This window comes from Propithecus coquereli, unplaced genomic scaffold, assembly GCF_000956105.1.
Source record: "Propithecus coquereli isolate 6110/MARCELLA unplaced genomic scaffold, Pcoq_1.0 Scaffold9, whole genome shotgun sequence".
In the NCBI taxonomy this organism is placed as follows: domain Eukaryota; kingdom Metazoa; phylum Chordata; class Mammalia; order Primates; family Indriidae; genus Propithecus; species Propithecus coquereli.
The window spans coordinates 19,250,478-19,275,294 of NW_012155284.1; the positions used below are offsets into that span (position 1 = coordinate 19,250,478).

At 38.6% G+C, this 24,817-nt stretch overlaps 1 protein-coding gene across 1 annotated transcript in view; it reads left to right on the forward strand.

Annotated features, from left to right (window-relative positions):
- The first annotated feature begins 5,324 nt into the window (after positions 1–5,324).
- Positions 5,325–24,817, forward strand: part of LOC105826564 (cAMP-specific 3',5'-cyclic phosphodiesterase 4D-like) — a 490,226-nt gene continuing 470,733 nt past the window's right edge. Inside the window, exon 1 of the mRNA XM_012664549.1 lies at positions 5,325–5,390. The gene's annotated coding sequence lies outside the window, so the exon portion shown is untranslated. The remainder of the gene's footprint in view (positions 5,391–24,817) is intronic.

The window sequence follows — 24,817 nt, forward strand, 5'->3', positions numbered from 1 at the left end:
GGAGTTTGGAATGTTTTTATGTGCTAGGCAGAGGGTGCCTATGTGACCAGCCCCCACTAAGAACCTTGGGCACTGAGTCTCTAAAAAGCTTCCTTAGGCTGAAATATCCTATACAAGTTGCTGCATTTTCATTGCTGGGAGGAGTGTACTCTGCGTGATCTCTCATGAGAGGGAGAGCACACGGAAGTCTGGGATCCTTCAGGCTACCCTGTGCCCGTACACTTACACATTGCCGGAATCAATCTTAGCTGTAAGTACAGTGATGTGCTGAGTCCCGTGAGTCCCTCTAGTGAATGTCCAAATGTAGGGGGTCTTGAGTACCCCTGACACAGTGTCTCTTTCAAAATAATTCTTAGAGTAGATACTTAATACATATTTTATAACTGAGCACCATACTTCTCCTAAACGTTGCGCATACTTAAAAAATGTAAACACTTTCATTTCTTTGTACTCTTCTCTATTTATTTTGGCACCTTTAAGTTGTACCTACATACCATCAGGCCAGCATCTGTAACATATGGTAGATTTGAGCTGTTCTTTGACTCCCTACAAAAAATGATTCTGGTTTTGCTTATTTATTTTCTTTTTCTTCCCTACATTTCAGGCAATGTTTGATCTCACCAGACCTTTTGGACTTTTGCGATGTGGAATCAAGGGAAAAGGTGGAGGGATAGAAGGTCTGTGGACTGGGCCTGGGAAAAGAGCTTTGGTGGGAGGGATTGAAGGAGAGAGACACATGACAGGGCTTGTGTGATATGACATGAGAACATGAAAGGAAGGGGCTTTGTGAATTGTTGCTGCGGACTGAGATTCCCTTTCACAGTGTTTGAGAGATGCAAAAAGAGAATTTGTTATTTTGACATGACTTCTTGGTGGCTGAGTTGTTTTTCTTTGATAATGACCCCTATCTAAGAACAAGTTGTGGTTCACAGTTTAGGCCTCAACGTTTTCATTGATTTGATTTGATGATAGGAGCCCTACCATTTGTAGTTCTAGATTAGCGTGTGCAAATCTTCAGTAAATTCTTGATGGTAATGACTGATTGTTTCATTTACAAGTATTTGTTTAATGCTTGCTATGTGCCAGGCCTTGTGTGTAAGGGATGTAGAGATGAGCAAAAAGAAGTCTCTCCCCACATCATAGAAGGGCGCTGACTCGCACACACACATTTCCAAGCTCAGGTGGTCAATATTAGTAACAGAATATGGGAGCCCAGAGGGGAGCATCTCTCATGTCTCCTGGACATTACTCCCTGCTAGGCTTACCCTGCATGTCATGGCCTTGAATTTCACTGACATATATCTAGTGGTGCTGAGGAAACACTTATAATTTATTTTTTCATTATCTAATTATCAATTTCAGCTGCTGGTTTTTACCTTTCTTTAGCTGCTGCTTACTTGATTTCCTTAGCATTAATTGGCATGAATAATAGATTTTTGGCCAGGTGTGGTGGCTTGTGACTATAATCCTAGCACTTTGGGAGTTTTAGGTGGGAGGATCACTTGAGACCAGGAGTTCCAGACCAGCCTGAGCAACGTAGAGAGACACCATTTCTACAAAAAGTTAAAAAATTAGCCAGGTGTGGTGGCACACACCTGGAATCTCACCTACTCGGGAGGCCGAGGCAGAAGGATCGCTTGAGCTCAGGAGTTTGAGGTTGCAATGAGCTATGATGACACCCCTGCACTCTAGCCTGGGCAATAGAGTAAGACCCTATCTCCAAAAACAAAAAAATAAAAACCAAAACCAAAAAAAAAAATATTTTTGCAAATATATTGGAACTTACTAATACAAAAGTGCCATCCATTAGCAAAGAAGGCCACATGATGGTTAGAATCATAAATTCACAGACTACCTATGAGTTTGCATTTTATACCTATTAATATTTAGCTCACAGTGAAAGTGATCTGCTCACACACCTAGTTGGTGGTGGCTTGCCATACTTTTGCAATTCATATTATTTTGCATTTGCATGTATCTCGTTATTTTATTTGTACTCTGTGCCAATCTCTCTGTTACAGAATGTAAGTGTCTTGAATGTAGGCATTTTTATTTTTGTACCTCCAATGCCTAACATATTGCTTAGGGATGAAAAGATTTGTTGGATAAATGATTAGGTAGTGTATTAGGATTCTCCAGAGCAAGAAAATCAGTAGGAAATATATGGATATATAAGAGGAGATTTATTATGGGAATTGGCTCATGCAATTACAGAGGCTGAGAAATCTCACAGTATGTCATCTGCAAGCTGGAGAACCGTGAAAGCCAGTTGTGTGAGGCTAAACCTGAGAACCAGGGGAGCTGAAGATGTAACTGTCAGTCTGATGTCAAAGGCCTGAGAAATTGGAAGCCGCTGGTGTAAGTTCCGTAGTCCAAAGGACCAAGAACCAGGAGCTCCAATGTCTGAGACCAGGAAAAGATGGATGTCCCAGCCCAGGAAGAGAGAATTTATCTTCCTTCTGTTTTTCTATCTGCGTCCTCAGTAGATTGAATGCTGCCTGCCTATATTGATGAGGACAGATCTTCTTTATTCAGTCTACTGATTCAAATGCTAACCTCTTCCAGAAGCACCCTCACAGACACACCCAGAAATAATGTTTTACCAGCTATCTGGGCATATCTTAGCTCATTCAAGTTAACACATACAATTAGTCATCATGGATGATGGTAATGAAACAGAAAACACATGGGTCTCTGCTTGAGTCCTCATGAGATATTTTTCTCACTATACCACATACAAAGAAATAAGAAACATATCCATTACTTATTTAGCACATATTATACTTGAGGATCTCTGCTAGGCATTGTATTGAACAAAGATGATTAAGACAAAGTATCTGTCCTAAAGATACCGAGACCATAAGATAAATAACAAATGATTGTAGCGCAAGGTAGAATTTAAGTGCCCTAAAGGAGATACAAATGCATGACTGAAGCAAATCAGAGAATGGAGCTGTCACACATTGTGGGAGAAAGGAGAAAGTTTCATGGAGAAGATGACTTTTGACCTAAACCTTTGAGGAGCACCTGAGTTCCAGAGATTAAAAATGAGGGCAGAGGGGATGAGGGCAGGGTGGGAAGCACAGAAAATAGGAATGTGAGTCATTTTTGGAGAACTACAAGAAGTCTCTCTCAGCTGTGGTGTGTGAAGGGAAGTGTATGTGTGTGGAGGGGAATGAAGCCAAGTAACGATGGAAAGTCGAATTTCCAGGCAGCTTTGCCTGGTCAAGCCCAGGGCTTTGCACTTGGTCCATCAACCTTCATGGGTTTCAAATGTGAGAGTGACAACATCGGGTTATTTGGCAGCGGGAAATGGGCTGGTTTTGAGGGGCAGGAGAATGAGGCAGTGAGAAGAGTTGGGAGGGGACTACAATAGTTCAGGAGTGAGGGAGGGAGCAAATAAATCACTGGTGGCAGCAGAGATGAAAAGAAGGGCAGTGTGACAGCTTTGGTGAATGACAGCATGGGAAATGCAAGATCGAGAAGGGCCAGAGATGGCGATGCCATTAGTAGTGTGCATGTAGTACTTATCACAAGCTATTTAAAATTTCTACGTAAACCTTGATCTCCTCATTAGACTCTGAGCTCCTAGGAGAACAAGCCCATGTCACCTTCGCCTACAAAATGAACGTGGTAGCTGCTTGGTAAATGTTAGACAAGGGATTGGAAATCAGGAGGATTGGCTTGGTGGTGGCAGCTACAGTGTTCATGGACATAGCATCTTCTTTTTGGACATGCTGGAATTTGGGGATGTGGTCTACTTTTTAGATGCAGTTTGTAGGTAAAGATCTTCTAGATAAAGGTAAGTACTTTATCTTTCTAGCTAAAGAGTAGAGAGATGGTACACTTGGGCATAGAGAGCACACAGTAGCTGTTGCCTTCAAGACAGCAGGTGAGCTTGGAGAGAAAATGCAGTGTGGCATCCATCAGGGGAAATTGGAATGTGGAGTGAAGAAGGATGGTAGGGACTGAGGTGGACACGTGGGCTGTGTTAGCCAGTGAAAGTTGAAGGGAAGGGGTGAGGGGCAGGGAAACTATCCTAAGTGGGAGGCAGCAGAGCTCGGAGTTACATGTGCAGCCTCAGGAGTCAGACTGCTGGAGTTCAAAGCCTGGTTCCTCTACTGATCTGGTACGTGACTGTACTTACTTCAGTGACTTAACTTATTCTCTCTTACTTCAATTTCCTCTTCTGCAAAATGAAGTTAGTAACAATACCTGCATGAACACATGCACAGCGCTCAGAACAGAACCCGGCATGTAGTAAGTGCCCCATAAGCATTAATTCCTCTTCTTATTGAAACCCACTAGGACCACTTTGTCTATGTTACCCTGTTTGATCCTTAATAACTGTGTAGGTAGGTATTTTTATCTTCATTCCACAAATGAGGAAACCAGAGTGCAGAGAGTTTTCATAATTGCCCCAGATTCACAGCCACTCCTGATAGAGCTCACCTAAGAGTCTGCCCCATCCATCTGGTCCCCAGGCTTGAGCACTTCCTCCTGTCACACTCAGCCTAAGCTGGGTAGATACAGCAAGACCACTGGCTGAGCAATTTAGACGTGATCAGTAGGTATGGAGAGCTGTGGCGTACGCTGGAGCAGGGGGACAAAGTGAGGAAGCAGCAGGCTGGGAGGATTCACCTGGCAGTCTTAAAAAAGAGAGCAGGCAGAAAAAGCAGGGTGCCGAGGACGCAGACCAGAGATGGCTGAGGAGGTGGTGAGGCGTGGCGCACCAGTGGAGCTGGGACGGGAGAATTCGTGGAATCTGTGATGGATGCAAGTAAGGTGGAAATGGTGGTAGACGACAGAAACTGACTAAAGGATGTGTATGGGGGTTGACGCTCAGAGTGTCAACTTGAAAGTTTCAAACATGGGACTCTATGAAAATATTGATGCTAAAAATGGTAATGAGGAAGTTGGGAGGAGAGCCACTGTAGTATCTGCTTCCTTCGAGAATAGCACGTTTAGAGGAACTAGCTCAGAGAATGGTGTCAGCATCAAAGTGGGGCCGCTTCATTATTTTTAGTGGCAGTTGGTTCTGATGAGGACACCTTGGTAGCCTTTACTTCACCATCAGTCTGACTGCCAATTCTCCTTTATTAAGGAAGGAAGATGGTGGATCTTTCCTTTCTTCCCTGGAGTAGGATATTTTCTGTACACAATCAGCACGTGACCTCCTTTAAAACACAGAAAAGGAGGTTTACACCTTACTCTAATTCTCATTCATAACAGAGTGCAGTGATTTGCATTTGGGGAGTTAGAAAAATCAGTTCTGTTGACTTCCTGTTTTCTATTTCGGGCCTCTGAGCAGAACTTCCCATTCTAGTGGGACCAGGAAGAACACACAAAGCTGAAATTTTCTCCTGAAATTGATTTGCCATGGGGATAAAGTAAGTTCATGGTCTGAGCTGTTTGTCTCCCTTTACTCCTGAAATTTGCTCTTGTTTTTATACTCCAGGGAATAAAATGAGAAAAGTGTTTTGGTCTTCTCCTGCAGGTCAAAGTCCCAAGCTTTAGTGCAGGAGTTCATGTACTCAGGAGTTCAAAACATGCTGCTCAGACTGAGATTTTGGCCACATTTGGAAAATACAGTGGCTTCTCCCTTTGAATACTATAAGAATACTATATTTGGGTTCTCTTCTTTAGGTTTCCTGTCTGAACATTTTATTTTACCTGCTAGTGTGAAAAGGTGAGGGAGGGCAGATCTTTTCAGTTTTTCTTCCCCTCCATGTGTCTTTCTTCTCTCCCTCTCTCTCTGGAAAAGTATGTTCACTTTCATTACCTCATTTGCTTCCTGCATAGCATGCTGTGAGGCGAATATTATAATTCCCATTTTACAGAAGGTGAAACTGAGGTTTCAGTGAAATTTAGTGACTTGGCTGAAGTCACTCGGTTAATAACCATGTTGAGAATGAATTCCTAGTCTTCCGTATTTAGGTCTCTTGTGCTTTCTTTTTCCCAGTATTGTACTGCTTTCTGGTGGAGGTTGTAGTGTTTAGGGTGCTGACAGAAAGCAGGGGCTGGGAGGCCTGAATAGATCTCATCTATAATTGAATTGTGTACCCCAATTAAGAAAATAGAAAATGTTAACTAAATATGTTGCCATGCAATTCTTCAAGCATGTAGGACTGTGGGTCCCTTTTTGTGTCACAGACTTTAGAATGATGTGATTTGAGGGAGTCATTCACTGCATGCAAGGAGGATAACTAAAAGACAGGTGCAGGCTTTTTGGTGTTTCACACTTTGTATGCAGAAGATGTTGGTTTTTGTGTCGTAGGTTGAGCTGAGGATGGTAGCAAAGAGACAATGTCATTTCCCTGCTTCCCAAATCTTGGCGAGGCAAATGGGGGCGGGGGAATCTGTTGTGAGTTGGTGTCGATCATGAGCGTCTGGACCTTGACATCTAATCAGTCCCAGAGTAGGAAAAAGGGATCCGAATTAGTGGCTGCTTAGAAGACGCTGGCAATGGAGCTTTGCTTCTTAGGAATGAGTGCAGATTAGGACGGGGCAGCGAGGCAGGCCCGTGGAGACCTTGGCTGCCTGTCTTGCCTGGCACGGCTGTGGAATGACCCTGCTCTGCCAGCGCTCTGGGAGGGCCCCTTTGGTTTTGGAGGAGTCCTCAGGACTGTGCACATAACCAGGTTGTCCTGATAGTAAACTCTAAGGGGCCTTCTGTGCCAGGGCCCCAGGCCAGCAGATGTTTTCCTGGCATGGTCTGTGAGCAGTACCCAACCCAGGCGGTGCCTTCTCTTCCTGAATCAAGCCCCTCCCTGCTCAGGCGCAAAGCGGAAGTGGCTGGTGGGTGGTGATCTGGGTGCTGGTCTGGAGCCACAGCCCATGGGCTGCCACCTGCATTGCTGTCAAATGCTGACCTTTCTTGTTTTCTGAACTAACAAGATGACAGAGAGTGAATGAGGGGGAAAATCAAATATTGTGACAAGGAGGGGCTGACAGACATGGGCATGGCCAGCAGAAGTCTCCCACTGGAGTGAGGAGCTGAGAGCGGAGGATTTTGGGAAAGAATCTCAAAAGTCTCACTCCTAAGGCAAAGGATTAAATAAAGAAAAATCAGACTCGGGCTTGAATATGGTCCAGGTATGGGTATAAGTGGTCCATGGCAGTAAGCAGTGTGGCGGTGATGGTGGGCATTGGGACACAGAGGAAACCACAGAGGGAGAGGACAAAGGAGGTGAGAAAGAACACAGTTCTGCAGCTGACCAGAGGCTATCTGGCCACGTGGCTCGGTCCCCCAGTTAGGGCATCTGTCTCTGTATATTGCACTAACACAGCTATGCAATGTGTTCTTAAGAAGCCTGTGAAGAAATGTTTGTAAATTGAATTATATTTTGAAGACATGAGGAGGGGATCTTACAACTTAAAAGAACCTCATGGGAATTACTTTTGAAAAACAAACAATCATTTTAGAAAGTAGAAACTCTCTCCATGATTGGTTTTGAATCTCTGGATTTTAATGTATTTGCTCAAAGTGAGATTCAGTCTTTCATCCTGTCACTGGGAGTGGATTTTTTTTTCTCTTACATATATGGGTTGCAAAGTTCTTAACTAAGGATAGTAATGAATTATTTCCCCCAGCTATTTTTACTTTTGACGTACTAAAAGTTGGGGAAAACTGTTTCATATAACAGAATTTAAACAAAATGAGAAAGTTATTTTCTTTATGGTACTGTGCTGTGCTTTTTCAAGGAAAGGCCTCTTCTAACAGTATTTGTGGAGACAGTTACCAAAGGAAAATCCCACCAACAGAGACACTCAGCCTTTAAGTCTGGCTTTGGAAAATGAACATTATTCTTTTTTCTAAACAGGACGCTGTGAGCCCAGTCATGTACACTATGAAAATAATTGGTGTGTGTTAGTACGCCTTGTGCCAGATTTCATGCTTGTTGAAAGGTGATTGGATTCAAACCAGCACATTTAAAGGTCAACTGGTTGTTCTTAAACTGTGCAGACTTTTAACTCTTTCATTATCATGAATTTAAACCAAATGGCCATTTTAGGAAGGGGGACAGACTGCATACTGCATTTTAACTTTCTGACCTTTTTGTTCGTTAATTTTTGGTGAAGTTCTCAGGGATTTCCTGTGGATGAAAAAGGTCAGAGAAATGAGTTCTCAGCTGGCATTTGGAAATGGGTGGGAGTGGAGACAACTCTTTTTAAACCACTGAATTTAGGTCAGGGCTCTAACACGACTGTGCACATCACATAAGCAGTGTCTAAATGTCATGCTGAAAGTTCTCTCTTTTAAATAAGTACTTAAAATTTGTTAGTAATGGCTAGGCTTCTGTCTCTTTCTTCCTTGTCTTCCCATCTTTCAGCAACTTTTTAATTTCTTTGAACATCATGGTGGAGAAACCACCATCTAATGATCAATATTTAACTCAGCTGTTTGATGTTAGCTCTGTTTTTGGAGCAGGTATTTCACTAGGCTTGGGGATTTTGATGACATTTTTTTCCCCCAGTGATTTTGGATGCATGGGTTAAATGGTTTATTTTCCTGATCTACCAGACTTTTTGCTGGATTTACCAAAATAAGGTAGGGGATCTGACCTGTCCCAAGTAAGTAGGGTGGATTTTAGTCACCTGGTGATAAAGTTTCTTGGATTTTGGATTAGTGTCCTGATGAGCCCCTAGAAACTTTTCAGCATTTCATTATGAGGACTAGTTTGGAAGTTACAAAGGCAATATCTTTCTTGAGGAAAAAAACTTTTCTGAGATTAACATTGGCCATTTCTAAAAATGCCACCCAAAATTTGACAGGTAAAGGCAGTGAGAATTCCCCTTGAGTGCGTGTGAACTCTTGTAGTTCTAACTAAAGGCAAATTAAAAATGTATAGAGTCCCATTTTGTCAAGTTGATGATTCAATATTCTCTTCTTTCTTCGTTACTTTGTAGTCTGCTCTTAGTTCTTTTCTTTTTATATTCTCCACTATTTTTAGCTGTGAGAACGTGTGCTAACTTGTTTAAAAATTCTGTGCTTCATTAGCTCCATCTGCAAAATGGGGATATCATTACTAACCTCTGTGTTACTGTGAAAATTAAATGAGCTAGTCCATGTAAAATGTGTGAAACAATGCCTCACACAAAATAGATGATCAATAAATATTAACTCTTATTATTATTATCATAATTTTTGGCTATAATTCTAATATTTTATATTGTTACACCATTTGGAGATATTTGACCCTACAGGGTTTCTTCTGGGTGGGGTAGTTCAGGTTAAAGGTGTCCTCACCTCTCAATATCTCCATCTCTTTTGCCTAAATGCCAGCTGAGGCTGGCTGGGAGACACCACACAGGAGGTGGTGAACCTGACCCAGAGAGATGGGAAAGCAAATTGCATGGTGGTTCTTGCAGGGAGAGTAGGAGAGCCAGACATGGATAGGTGGGGTGGCTGACTGCCTGTTCAGCCACTGATGGGAGAATCTTGAAGACCAGAGCAGGTTAAATGCAAAAGGAGTACAGTGGTCTGGGGAGCTGTCCTTCCTCTTTGCTCACTGCCACTGCAGCCCTTCCGCCCCCTTCTTAAAGGGAGCGCGTGTTTCCTGTAACAGCCTCCCCGAGCTGAAGTCCAGTTGTTCTGGATATCCTCTTTCAAAGACACTGAGTTCTGGTTACCTTCATTACATTGTCGTTCTCATGTTCTTCTCTAATTAATTCACTCGTAACTACAGTTCTTTCTTAAATCGATACATTAATTATGAATCTTTCATCATTCACTTTTGTTCAAGTCTATCCCATCACAAACTTCATATTCACAAAACTAAGGTTTACATCTGAGCTCAAGCAAAAATGGTATAGCTACAAAATACCTGTTAATGGTAAGGACCAGATTTTATAACATGCCATGACATTTAGAGTTCTGTTGGTAGTTTCGAGAGCATAGTTCTTTAGATATTTTTGACTGTAATCAACCATAACAAACAGTTTTCACATCATGGTCTATATGCATGTACATATATTTGTGTGAGTATAGCTTAAGCAAAAGAGTCATGAAACAGCGTTGGCTTAACCTTACTTCACATGATGCACTTTCATAATTTCTATTCTTTTCTATTTTATTGAAAATAAGGCTGATTGTAACCTACTAAACACATAATCTGCAGTTTGAAAAACCTTGATCTAGAGGACCATCCAGTACTTGTCTCTTGAGCTTTTATACACTGTCCACATAATACACATATGATACATGATAGTTGTGACTATCTCAGTTGCATTCTGAGGGATTGCCTTCTCTTCGCATCCTGAATTTGAAAAAAATAGAAAAGGAAAGAAAACTCAGGGCAAGAACTGGCACATTACCTGCCAAACACATAGTCTCTCCTTCCCTGTATGCTCTTCCCTAAAAACTGTTAGCAATTTTCCAAAAGTAAACATTCTATTGATTTCTAACACCATAGATTAGAAATTTAGAAACCATTTTTGAAAGAAATTAAAGATCTAAATGAATGAAGGACTATATCATCCATGGATGGGAAGACACTATATTATAATAATGTCAGTTCTCCCATGAAGGCAGTGCTATTTCAGCCAAAATGTCAACAAGTTTCATTTTTTTGTGGAGATTCACAATCTTCTTCTAAAATTTATACGAAAATACAGTTAGCCAAGAATAGCCAATAGAGCCCTAAAGAAAAAGAACAAGGAGGAAAGACTTAAACTATTTGATGTCATTACTTATGATAAAGCATATTGATTAAGTGTGGCACTGACAAGAAGATAGAAAAATAGTTCATTATAGTGGTCTTATACATCTTTTGTTAGATGTATTTCTATGTATTTGATATTTTCGATGCTGTTGGAAATGATACTGTTTTGTAAATTTCACTTGCTGTTGCAAGTATCAGAAATACAACTGAGTTTTCTCTCTGGCAAACTTGCTGAACTCCCTGGTTAACTTAAACCCTTTACCTATAGATTCTTTTGAATAACACAATCACATTTTCTAAAAATATTTAAATTTTTCCTTATTCTTTTCCAGTCCTATACCTTTTATTGTTTTCCCCTCCCTACTCTTATTTCTTTGACTAAGATTTGCAGTGTTGAATAGAAATGGTGATGGCAAGAATCTTTTTCTCATTCCTGATTTCGGAAGAAAAGTTCTTAACATTTCAGTATTAAAAATGACTTTTTGTGATGCTAAATTGTTTTGTAAATACCCTTTATTATATTAAGAAAGTTCTCTTTTGTTTCTAGTTTGCTAAGAGTTTTCTTGTCATAAATAGGTGTAAAATTTTATTAAATGGTATTTTTGAATCTGTCAAGATAATAGAGATTTCTCCTTCATTTTATTAACTTGGTTAACTACATTAAATTACTATTTTGAATGTTAAATGAACCTTGCATTCCTGGAATAAACTGGACTTAGCTACAATGTGTTACATTACTAGATTTAGCTTGTTAATATTTTATTTAAGATTTGCATTTGTCAGATGAGAGAGTTCTAGCTTGACTTTTCTTTTAATAACTTTGTCATGTTTTGGTATAAAGGGTATGCTGGCCTCATAAATTTAATACATCTGAAGGATCTTCAGTAATGTCCCTCCTTCATTTCAGATATTGGATATTTTTGTTTTTTATTTCCTTATTTCCTTCTGGATTAGTCTCACTAGGGGTTTATCAATTTTATTAGTCTTTTCAAACAACCATCTGTTGCCTTTGTTGATATTCTCTATTGTATGTTTTTAAAATTTCCATTAATTTCTATTCTTAATTTATTATTCCATTCCTTCTATTTTCTTTGGATTTAACTTGCTATTCTTATGTAATGTCTTGAGATAGAGACTGAGATAATTAATTTTTAGGCTTTATTTTCATCTAATATATATATTTAAGATTATAAGTATCTCTCAAAGGTCAGATTTGGCTATATTGTACAAATTTTCTACTGTAGGGTTTTCATTTTTATTCAATTAAAAATGTTTTCTAGTTTCTATTGTGATTTCTTCTTTGACTCCTATGGTCTTCAGAAATTTATTACTTAATTTCTGAATATATGGGGATTTTCCATTTATCTTTTTGTTATCGATTTCTAGCTTAATTCCACTGTGGTCACTTTAAAAGATTGTGTATGCCTGCCATTGCTAGGGCTGTGTTCCGTATGTGTTAATCAAAGTTTTAAAATCATGTTGTTCACTATAATTGCTGATCACTTTTCTGCTTATTAATCTGTTACAAGGAAGATGTGTTAAAATGTCTTATTATGATTTGTAGATTTATCATTTTTTTAAATTCTGCCAACTTTTGCTTTAATTCTTTTGAGCCTATGTTATCAGGAGCACATACTTTTAAAATTATCTTATCTTGCTAGTAGATTCAGCCATGTATTTCCTTTTTATATCCCTCTTTATCTGTATTAATGTTTTTGTCTTCAAATCTACTTTGTATACTATGAGCATGGCTATTTCAGCTTTATTTGCTTGCATAGTGACATTTTTTCCATCCTTTCACTTTCAGTCAAAATTTTTATATCCTTATATTTAAGGAATGTTTCTTGTAAGAAACATACAGCTTTTAAAATCTAGCCTAACAAATTTTGTCTTTTGATTGAAATATTTAATGTTGATAATTTATGTAATTATTAATATATTTGGGTTTAAATCTATCATCTTATTATTTGCTTTCCATTCATCCCATTTTTCTGTTTCCCCTTTTTATCCTCTTTTCTTTCTTTGCGGTTTTAAAAAAAAAATATTATTATCCACTTTTCCTGCTCTATTGCCTTCCACCACTCCCAACTTAAACACTTGTTGATATGTTTTAATTTCACATCAATAATTAAACCCCTCAGGACAATATTATTGAATATACTTAATATTTAGATATACCCACAGAGTGAGCCCCCTTTTTGACTCCTCATTGTTTTCACTATCTCAATCTTCCAGTTGTGATCATTTTCTCTCTGCCTGAAGAGTACCTGTAGTGCTTCCTTGAGGATCTGACTGCTGTCGAGGGGTCTCTCAGTGTTTGTTTTAATGAAAGTAGCTTATTTTGCCTTTGTTTCTGAAATATATTTTTACTGGGTATAGAATTCTAGGTTGGTCATTTTTTTCTTTTGATATTTGAAGATGTTCCATTGTTTTCTGCTTCCATTGCCATCCTGTGTCTTCTAAATCTTACCTGGATAGGAAGAAATATTCAATTTCATTCAAAGGATAAATAAAAGTGCATCTAAAATCTCATGGTTCTATTTTTATAGCATTTAAAGTTTACACATATTAGTATAAAATATTTTTTTCTCTATACAGTGAGTGCAAATGATCAAAGGAATCAAGTATTTGATTACTCAACATAGAGACCTTTGTTTACTATATAGACTAATGGTTTGTCCAGGTTTATTGAAACATAGTCTAGGAAGTATTTTTCTAACTCATGAAAAGCGAGGGAACATAAAATGTATGTAAATCTAGGTTAAAAGAAATGCATAAAAGTATGTAAAAATAATGCAAAAAGCACATATGCATATATCTTGCTCAAACTTGACTTGCACAGACTCAGAGTAGTTCATTCTCTAAGAATGTCATGTGATTCCATATGTTTTTCATATGAAGTCAGTCCAAAAGATTCTGCATTGTATTAGTTTTCCAGATAATTTACCCTTTCTGTTTGTTTGTTTAACAGGGTCTCACCCTGTCACCCAGGCTGGAGTGCAGTGATGTGATCATAGCTTATAGCAGCTTCTTACTCCAGGGCTCAAGTGATCCTCCTGTCTCAGCCTCCCGAGTAGCTGGGACTATAGGCATGTTCCACCATGCCTGGCTATTTTTTTTTTATTTTTTGTAGAGATGGGGTCTTGCTATGTGACCCAGGCTGGTCTCAAATTCCTGGCCAGAAGTGGTCCCCCCACTTTGACCTCTCAAAGTGCTGTGATTACAGGCATGAGCCATTATGCCTGGCTACACTTTTATTTTTATATAGTTGTTGCTTAGCTGTGTTTCATTGAATATTCTTGTCTTTGGATATTAGTAATCAGAAAAATAACTAAATGTGACACCTTATTACTGAGCATATTTGGTCTATAATTGTGTATTTGACTTATGACTGATTTTTTTCACCTACAAAGTATTTCAGCTGCAATATTAACTTCTTTTAGCATTAATGTAAAGCTTGAAATGTGAACTAAGTGCTTTTACTTTTAAAATATTTTTCCTATACTAAAATGTGCTACAGTATAATGCAGCAGTTAAGAATATGGGTTTTATATTAAGGTAAATCTGAACTCAAGTAGCTCTGTCACTTGATAGTTGTGTATCCTTGGAAAAATAACTCCAACTTTTTAAGCCCTAGTTTCCTTATCTGTAAAACACAGTCCATAATTCCTACCTGACAGTGCTATTTTAAGAATAAATGAAACAGAAAATATGTAGGTATCATGTTCCTATATTGGCAGCCATTATTGTTATTATTATTAATTTCTATAGTATGGTATTGACTGCTAAGTTTGTTCACAGAATAATATATTGTATTGGCAGATAATATTCTGGTAGAATGATTCTTTATAAAATAAATAATTGAAAATAACTTACCACTTTATTTTTTAGAGTTCATAAAGTTAGGTATATTTGGTGACCATGTGAGCCAACAGCATATAATAAATTCTGTATTCTTAATTTAATAAGCATTGATTGAGTCTCTAACAACAAGCTCAGCACTTTTTAAAACACCATGGCGGGAGGAGTTTCAAGCATGTGAAAGGCTACCCCCACGTCTCTTGATTCTGCCTCCCTGATGGGCATCTGTCTCTTTCCATCCCTGCTGTGAGTGCTGGATTGCAGCCCAGCATCGCTTGCCTTGGCTTTTGCAGTGGCCACCTTACCACTTGCTTCCTGTTTCGTGTCTCTCCAATTCATCCTTTATACTTTTGCCAGAAACTATCTTTCTAAAACAAAAACATGCAGTAATCATTCACACGTTCATAGACAGCCCATTGCCTGTGATAAGCAGTTCAACCTCCCTGGGACAGCAAGGCTCTCCACGACCCTGCCCCACCAGCCGTGTCACTTCCTGCTTCCTTTCCTGTACCCTATGCTCCGGCCATAAGGACTAACTGCAAGTGTCCCTTAGGACCATATCCTTTTAAGCTGTTCTTTCAGCGAGAAATGTCTTCCTAGCCATTTCTCACTTCTCAAAATCGTACTTATTCTTTAAGATACAAGATAAACACCATCTTACCTATAAAATATCCCAAGACCTAGAGGATGAGTTTAAAGTTAGGCTACAGGGAGGAGTGGGGGTCGTAGCATTCCCAGATAGGGAGACAAAGTGTAGAAAGAAACCTTGAAATGGAAACCAAGAACAGAAAATTGCAGGATGCTGTCTCTGCTGGCCTCCTCCCCTGTGCTTCAGTGGGAGGTGCTCTTTCCTTTCTGCGTTTTCTTCCTCTGACTGGCTGCTGAGAATTACTGCACCTGGGAGGCCAGAGGACATCTCATTGTTCTTTCAGTAGCTGCAGCTTAGGGATCTCTTGCTTCTCTTTTGACTCCTTGGGCTCCTGCAGAGCCTTTTATTGCCTTGACCTTCCCTATAACTTTTCCTCCCCTTAGTCCAAGACCTGGCCGCTCCTTCTTATCTTTCCTCAGAACTGGCTCATGGTAGGATCTGTTGTGCTTAAACTAGCTGTGACAAAGTTCCTCTGCTTCCCTTCTGCACCTATGGATTGGGTCCCCAGCCCTTGTGCTGGCCCCATTGGCACCAACCCTGACCCTGTTCATTTCCTTCCATTGTCCTCCACACTCAAAGGTCCTCTGCTGTGCCAGGGAAGCTCATCAGGCCAACTATACATCATAAATGTTCATAAATCTAACCTCATTTAAAAAAAAGTGTCTCCAAGGAATGTGGCCCTTTAAGAGACTGAGGACATGAAAAAAGGGTAGAGGTGGTGAGGAAGTAGAGCAGGACAGAGTGTGGAAAGGAGACTATAGGAAAAGATCAGGCACAATCGGAAGGGAAAAAGGCAAAAGCCTTGGGCAAACAGGCCGGAAGTGTAGCCAAGAAGAAAGGTTAAAGTCAGAGGTGGGTTAAAGGAAAGAACAATGAAATGAGAAAAAAAATGCAGAGGCTGTGACGTGGATTATTCATAAGGGGAGAGAAAGAGAGAGAGAATAAGAGAGAATTTACAGGAGACTTAGCATTTGAAGGGGGAACTCAGATGCCAAAAATGACATAATAATAGTTGAAAGGAGAGAAAAATCAATGTATGGTCAATTCTCATTATTCACAGACTATGTATTTTAGATTCACCTACTTGCTAAAATTTATTTGTAATCTCAAAAGCAATATTTGCTGTCATTTGCAGTCATTTGCAGACTAGCATAAAGCACTGAAAAATTTGAGTTGCCCAACACACATGTTCCCAGCTGAGGTTGAAGAAGGCAATTCTTGGCCATCTTGTTTCAGCTCTCATACTGTAAGCAAGTGTCCTTTTCATGGTATATTTAACGCTGTGCTTTTGAATTTTTGTACTTTTTGCTGGTGATTTGCCACTTAAGATGGCCTCCAAGCATAATGCTGAAGTGCTGTCTAATGTTCCCAAGTACAAGAAGGCTGTCATGTACCTTTCAGAAGAAATACATATGTTAGATAAATTTCATTCAGGCCTGAGTTATAGAGCTGTTGGCAACATGTTTAGTGTAAATGAATTAACAGTATATATTAAATAAGGTGTATTTAAACAGAAACACACATAAAACAAGGTTATTATGTATTGATCGATTGATGAAAATGTGACCAGAGGCTCTCAGAAAACTGACCTCGTATTTCCCCTCAGAACAATGGTTCAGTATTTGCTAATTCGATGGTCTCGGTGACTTTAGAGAAGATAACTACCACAAATAACAAGAATCAACTGTGAACACATTTTATTTAAGCTGAAAATATGGTCTATGTATTTGCATGTTTAGACATTTTGTAGAATTATAGTCAACCCAAGCAAAATGGAACTCCTTTTATTTGACTTTGGAAGACACTCTATTCTCTTTTGTTTAGAACAAAACTTTAAACAAAATTCTATTCTGTTTTGGTTCATTTTAGCAGACATTTACAGAAGAATATGCCGAATAGGTTAGGCACAGTCGAGTTAGATACAGTTTGTGCTCCCAAGGAATTCCCAGTTGACCACGGAAGACAGGAGATGTGTGCAATCAGCAGTATTGCCATTAATTTGTATTAGGCAGAGTTGAAGAAGGTCCCAACTGCTCCTGAACATAAAGGAACCCAGCCTGGGCACAGAAAATAACCACAGACTGTCCACGGAGCAGATACCTAGGACATGCCGGTGAAGGCTGACATTATCTTAGAGCTCCAGGGTGTTGCAGATGGAAGAGTTCCTAGAGGTCCAGCATGTGGCAAAGACTGGGGTGTGTTTAGACATAGAGCTAGAACTGAAAACCAAGCCTCATGGCCGAAGCCGAATCCTTTCTCACTAAACCATACATGCTCTATATGCCCTAGTTATTTGGGTCCTGGCTTCCAGATGAGCTCATGTTCCAGAAATTCTACTTAGGTCAGATGTTTAGAAGTCAGTCTGAGGTTGTTCCAGGATGGTCTCCAAGGGGTCTATTTTGCTGTACATGAGCATTTTTATAGAATGAAGCTCATAAACTTCTTGTGATTCTCAAAGGATTTCATGAGTCTAAAAAGTATAAGAACTTCTGTGCATATTCAGAAGTTGACTTTGTACTATAAACAGTAAACTGGATTTGGGTTAATGGTGTCTTTGACATTGTTTTTTGCCTCCGGTCAATTCAGCAGAAGATTTTTCTTCTTTTCTTTTTTTAAAGAAAATGCTTATTGTTGGCTAGGGTGTGGTGAAACAAAACTTCCTGTAAGGTCAGTGGCAGTATAAGTGGGCACAGAATTTCCAAAAAGACATTGTGCACTTTTTGAACCATGTACCAAATTTGTCCTTCAATAATATATTCTAAGGAAGTAATTAGAAAGTAAATAGAAAAAGGAGGTAATTAGAAATAACTTATGAAGATATTCACAGCATTTTTGTTCATAATATAAAGACTAGAAATCAAAGTGTCTAAAAATTATAGGTTTAAAAGACCATTTAGTATCATAAAAATGGTGTATGACAAGACATGATGTGAAAAAAAGTCACTGCATATATAGTGTGATCACAATTTGCTTACGTGGGACCAGGAGAACATATGTTAACAGAGGTTATCTTTTGGTAATGGGATATAGATGCTTTTTTTCCTTCTTTATCTTTTTTGTACTTTTAAAATTATTTAAATGACTATGTATTTTTAAAATCAGAAAAAATATTAAACCACATTTTGTCTCACTTGAACTATAATTTACCTAAGGGAAGTCCTGTCCTTATTTTTTAGTTCCTACATTTTAAAATGTCCCATCACTCATTTGGGCTGAAAGTTAAGATGGAATGTCAGCCATTTCACATTTATTCACTTACAAGCCCCTTCTTTTCCCACAGTATCATTTCAGCTTAAACCTTTGTATTTGCATTTGCAACTCTGGTCTCACTTCCTTTCTTTGTTCTTTTTGTTATTTCTCTGATCTTTTTTTTAAAATTTAAATTCTGCCTTCTTTTCTTTGGCTGCATTAGTCATTTTCTCCTTTTCTGGGATATGATTCATATCATTCAGTTTTTCAAATATGCACTCCCTTTCCCTTTGTTTCTTTATTCTGGTTTTTATGATAATTTTGTAAGGTAGAGGAAGCTTTCATGGAATAGTTTCTTCCAAACCTTAGAGCCTTAGTAATACATTTGCAATAGTTAAAGAATTTTTATTCCCTTTGGGATTTCCCAAAGTATTGTCCCATTATATCAGGAACATGTGTGTATATGTGTGTACATAGGTGTGCATGAGAATGAGTGTGTTCATATGTGTGCATGTGTGCATTCATGTTTATGTGCATGTGTGTGCACACATGTGCAACTGTGTGCATGTGGATATGAATACATATTATAGTTCCTCCAGGTCAGGAACTGTGTCATTTCATGCATACTCTGCAGCAGCAGGCATTCTAGTAACACTGACTGTGTGTTTGCCTGTCTCTTTTTAGCCACCTTTCAGAGCTTGCCATCTGGGCCTCAGACTGTCTGCACAGGAGGGGAGTGCTCTAATCCACTCTGATACCAATAGCCTTGCCTCTGTACTTTGAAAACTTAGATGAAGATGATACAGATTGGGTTGGCTATGTGGTCTCTCTAGCTTCTTCCTGGTTGGGCTGGAGACAGGCAAGATGACTTTTCATCTCTCCAGAGGCCTGCAAATGAACAGAGAGATACATGTAATAGATAAGATAGTGGAACTCAATTTATGTAAGTGTAAATGTAGCTTGAATTAAAGTGGTACCTTGAAGAAGCAGATAAGGACCAAATCAGGAGAATTTGTGAGTCAAAAATCAAGGCTAGGATTTATAGGATGAACATATTTACATGTACATTGGAATTCAAAATACATATTTGTAATTGAAGTCCTATTCTTATTTTATTTCAATAAACCTAAGGTCTGGCTTTGAAGTTGGCTCCAGGATATATCCATCAGCACTGAGCCCTGAAAATTTGCCTGCTAAATCAATCCTATGATGCAAAGAACCAGGCAAATATAATATAACGCTGGCTTGCAGTGTGCAAATACCTGTGGCTGTATTATAGAGTGCTCAGCTCAGTGTCTCACAGCGGAGAAAAATGTACATTGACATGCGTTCTGGGGTTGGGAGCTCTTCATTCTTCATCAGAAGACATAGCTGGGTAGAGAGAAGGATAACCAGTGAGAAGAATGCTTTATTCCAATGTTATTTTCTTAAAACTCAAAATCCCATGGTGAAAATTGGGCTTTAATTAGATTTTCCTGATTGGAAACAAGTGTGCAAATTGTACAAGATTCCTAAATGTGCCACAGTGGCAGGGAGAGAGCCCCGATGTGCATGGAGAGTGACGAATAATGCTAATGCCCTGACACTGGCCCTGGCCATCATAGGTTTTTCAAAACACCGTGAAAAAGTTGATATTTCTCTCCCCTTTCTGTGCCACCTTATGGTGCATCTTCTCTTTTTCTCCCGCTTATCAAAAGCCCCCTTCACAAGAAATGCTAGCTTTCAGGAATGATCAATCAAGCACACATTTATGCAGAGGTAACATTTACGTTAATTCCATTTAGATATTTGAATTTGACATTGTATCTTTTATTTAGGAAGAAAATGAATATTTCTGACATGCAGATGAATGAGGCATTTATGCTTTTGTGTGGGGAGGGTAGGTTTGGGGGAGCTGTCCTGTTTGCAGCCCGGGCTTTAAACCCCATCTGGCATTAAGAAAACAAACAACTAAACAGACAGAAAACTCTTCTAGTATTGAGAGTCTGGCTTCTTGTTTAAAAGCATTTTTCCTTTTTTTCTAACCATAATGAATTTTAATTTTCAAGTAAAAGTCAGTCCATCAACTTTAATGTCAAATAAAATTGAAAAAGAAGATGCAGACTGTTGGAAAAGATTGGTGGAAATGATTATATTCCAGCCTTGGAGCTTATTGAAGTTGATCAACTGTCTAACAGATTCAGACTGTATTTAGATCATTTTGGTTTGGCTCCCCCACTTCAGTGTGGAGGAGGGTGTTTTGTAGCCTGATCTTTTTTTCAGGGAGAATGAAACTGCCTGAGGGACAATATAGAGCACTGGAGAGGGATGAAATAAAGTCTCAAGGGCTTCTGTGCTATACCACCTACCTCAAACAGTAGATGTTGCAGAACTGCTTTTTAAAAAATGTTGCCTTTCACATGTCATACTAAAAATATATACCTCAAAAGACTTTAAACAACTTGAAAGAACTAGAGAAGCAGGCTGTAGTTATATAAAAGCAATATGCATAGCACGGAAGTAAAATAAAATGCATAGAGTAAGACGTATTAGAGCTTTCCTATGTTCCAAGGGAGCTTTTGAAAATATATTTAAAACATACATAAGAAAGGTAACAGAGAACTGAATAGTCCCTACGAAACTGCAGAAGGCTGTAGAAAATTATTTAATAACATTCGTGAATCAGGTAGGATGTCCTTATTTCTTTTGACTTCTCATCTCTCTTTTCCCTTTTAAAATTCACCTTCAGAAAAACATGATCAACTCTGCTTGACTGACTCCAATTTGGTCCTCTGTTTGAACTCTGGTTATATGCACATCTTGTAGATGACCTCTCCGGTTGTTCATTGTGTGGCTTGTCACTCTGAGTAGGCTCTAAGCTTACCAAGGTCAAGAAACATGTCTTTAATATCTTTGGAATTTCCTATATAGTTTCAATATAATAATTGTGTTTGCAGGTGGTGTTTAACAAATGTTGTCTGGCTCACTGGATACTTCCAGATTTTAAAAAAAGTTAATAGAAAGATCTTCAACTCTGCTTCTAGTATTAATATTTATGTGCTATATTCTGAAAAACTTGTAGAAAACCAGATAAGAAAAAAGCAGGTAGAACAAGTTGCAGATATAATAGAGAATGTAAAAGGCATTTAATAAAGTCTTAACACGAGATAATAAAAAGCAATAACAATACAACAACCTTATATTCTATAGATTCTTGATTCTTTTGAAAGCACTTTCATATAATAAAGAACAGAGGGATAAAGGAAGTCCTAGAAATAAATGCAAGGAACACCAAAGAAATGTAGACATAAAAAAGCAAAAGGATCAAAGAAAGGCAAAGAAAATAATAGCCAAGAATAAAGAAATGGAAGGAGAACTCACTAACAACTTGCAACAGTTGTTGGCTAAATAGTCCACTGGGCAGAGTATCAAATAAATATTTACAATGTTGGTGTTCCTGTAGCAGGTAGGGTACACTGTGTATAGCTCAAGGCATGTTTTGACTTGTTTTCTACTAGGTAAATTGGGGAGGGAGTGTCCTGAATTCTCTCAATCTCTTTCTCTACCATTTTCATTCACTAGGGTTAATACTGATACTACTATGGCAACATTTTCTCCAAATATTCTATCCACATCATCAAAAAGATGTGGAAGTGTGATACTCAATTTCAGTAGCTTAGTTAGTGATTTCATAAAAGCTCAGTTAAGGCTTGCTGCAGAGAGCATCATTGAATTTTGCCCTTGCTGTAAGGTTCTGAAAATTTCCTAACCTTAGGAAGCAGGTCTAAAATTATTGCTAATAATGCTAATGTAGTAACTCATTATAAAGAAGTTTCAAGAAGAGAAAGACATCCTATGTTATAGAACTGATATTAAATCTAGAACTGAAGATACTTTTTTACAGATAAAAAAGTTCTGCCTGTCACATGTCAGAGGCTACAAATGGTCCTAAAACAACCTTTATTACTGCTTTGGAGGGGATGAGCTTCGTATTTTAAATGATATTTTAACTGCTGACCTCTGGCAGTATTCCGGAGGTGGCGATCTTCTCTCACTTTTGGATCTGTTTTGCTCAGAAATGATATTTCACTTTAGTTGAAGGGCAGGTAACCCACTCCAAAATGCCAGGATTAGTAAATTTTTGAAAGCAGGTTGAAGAAGAGATGTAAGTGATGGTTCAGAAAAAAGTCATCAAATTCTTGGAAAGTTTTGGCTGTATCCAAATGAGAAGATTCTCCCAAATTAAATCTTGTTCCTGTTGACAACACTGTAGTAGTGGCAGAGTTTTAATTTGATTGTCTTCTTTGTTGCTGAAAGTATGGATCAACTATTAATATTTTCAAGATTCAGAGATCGATGCTTCTGTCTTGGCAATAATTCTACTTTTCACACTTTGAGTTTTGAAATGGTGCAGAGAGCTTTTTCCTCTGGCATATTGAAGACCTGTGTTCTAATACCGCTGGCATTTTAGTGGCTGTAGTGACTGGGTGAATCATTTAATCTCTTTCAGCCTCAGTTGCCTCGGCTGTTAGAGGTAATTATATCAGTCCTGCCTTATAGTTATAACAATAATTTCCATTTCCAAATGCTTGCCATGTGTCAGGTACTTGCTGTGCCTTATATTACCTTTAAGTTTCTCATCAACTCTGCAAGGAAGCAATGATTATCATTCATGGTTAGAAGGCTGAGGCTCAGATATTTAGTAAGATGCCTGAGATCACACAACTGAGTGGCAATGCCAGGATATAAAACCTTCATATGCATGTTCACAAAGCCCTTGTTTCATCCTCCATGGAGTTTCGAGAGTCATTTAAAATGACATGAGTGAAAGTGTTTTGCAAATAGCGAAGTTCCTTGTCAATGTATGTTGTCATTATCATTCTGATGAATATAAATTAGTTAACATATATTTATTGAATTCCTCACAGGAATAACTAAGTATAGCACTGAGTCAGATTTCATTTTGGATAATCTATGGAATTAGGTATTTTCTCTACCCATAGTATTGTATAAGTTGTATTATAAATAAATGTTAAATATTTCCAAATGGAAATCTCTTCCATCCTTGGGATCAGGTTTTAGTTTCTTTTATATTATTTTTGGAGAAAAAAAGAAAAGCAAATTTGCTAACCAGAATTGAATGAAGTTTCAAGAAACAAGAACAATAGAATGTAGTCCAACCTTCAGAATCAGCAAATAAAGCCCCCTGATACCATGAACATTGATAGGAAAACTCCAAAGGAGATGAGAGAAATAGACCACGGGGAATAGCAAGTTTCTGCTGAAAATCCATGTATTCACAAATTCTCTGGACCAACAGTTTAACTGTCTTTGTCTGGTTTTTTGTTGTTTATTTTTAGATTCTTTAATGACCAGTGAGGTTGCTGAAATTTACTTGAGGAGTTTATCCTTGATTCAGAGGTATCAGACTTTCTGTGTGAAGATGGCTGGGAATCCACACAACTTTCCTAAAATAAGCACCAAGTTTTGGAAAGAATTTTCTCTTGTGGAAAACATCCTATTCCCAAAGAGAGGCATCAGCGTGAGATCACTTTTGCTCCCCCAAAAAGGAAGATGAGGGGAGTAAGTCTGTCAAGCAGCCAGGAATTATTAACTTGCATGACAGGTTAACACTCAAGACAGACTTTTCCCTTGGTCTTTTGGAAGAACTGCTAAGGTCACAATGAAAATTCATGGAATTCTATAGAGGAATCAGCTGAGACTAGAAGTAAGCTGTTCCTTGGTGTTTTCTCTGTTTCTCTATAAAGTGTGGATAAAAAGGAATACCTTAGAAAGTTGTGAGGATTAAATGGCATAATGTATGTGCATCTCCTGGCACAAACCAATCATCACTACTGAATCCTAGGCCATTTTCCTAAATATGCTTATCCAGTTGTCCTTTAAGTCTCAGTGTCAACTATTGATTCTGTTTGGCCCACGTGAATATCAAAAGAGTTCAGAAAAATATTTTCAAATTGAGAAAAGATGGAGGAGGCTGCCTTTCTAGGCCTCACCAGGGATCAGTGTTGGGTGGAATATAGCTTTAGTTTGGGTTTGGCAAGAGCTTCATGACAAGACTAGCATGAGTATTGTAGAGGGGGAGCTCACGTCATCAGGCAGGTGGCCAGTTGCTTGTCTTTGGTCACCTAGGTGGAATGAATGTAGGGCCACTCACCCATACATTGTACCGCAGGTGAGATGGGATAGGATAGCCCTTGTCCAGTTCTTTTGTAAGAGATTTTGGTCATATTTGGGTGTCTACTGGGCTAAGGTAGAAGCCCATCTGGGAGGATGGGACCACTACATGGCCAGGCATGGTTTTCTTTAGCTCAGAGGCTGGATTTGGCTGAATCTGAACAGACAGGATTAAAAAAACTAAGCTAATTATACAAGTGATATTTGTAAAGAAAAAGGCTGGATAGCACAAGAGCTGGATACCAGCCCTGTTTTGCTGTTTGGATTTGGTCATACTCTT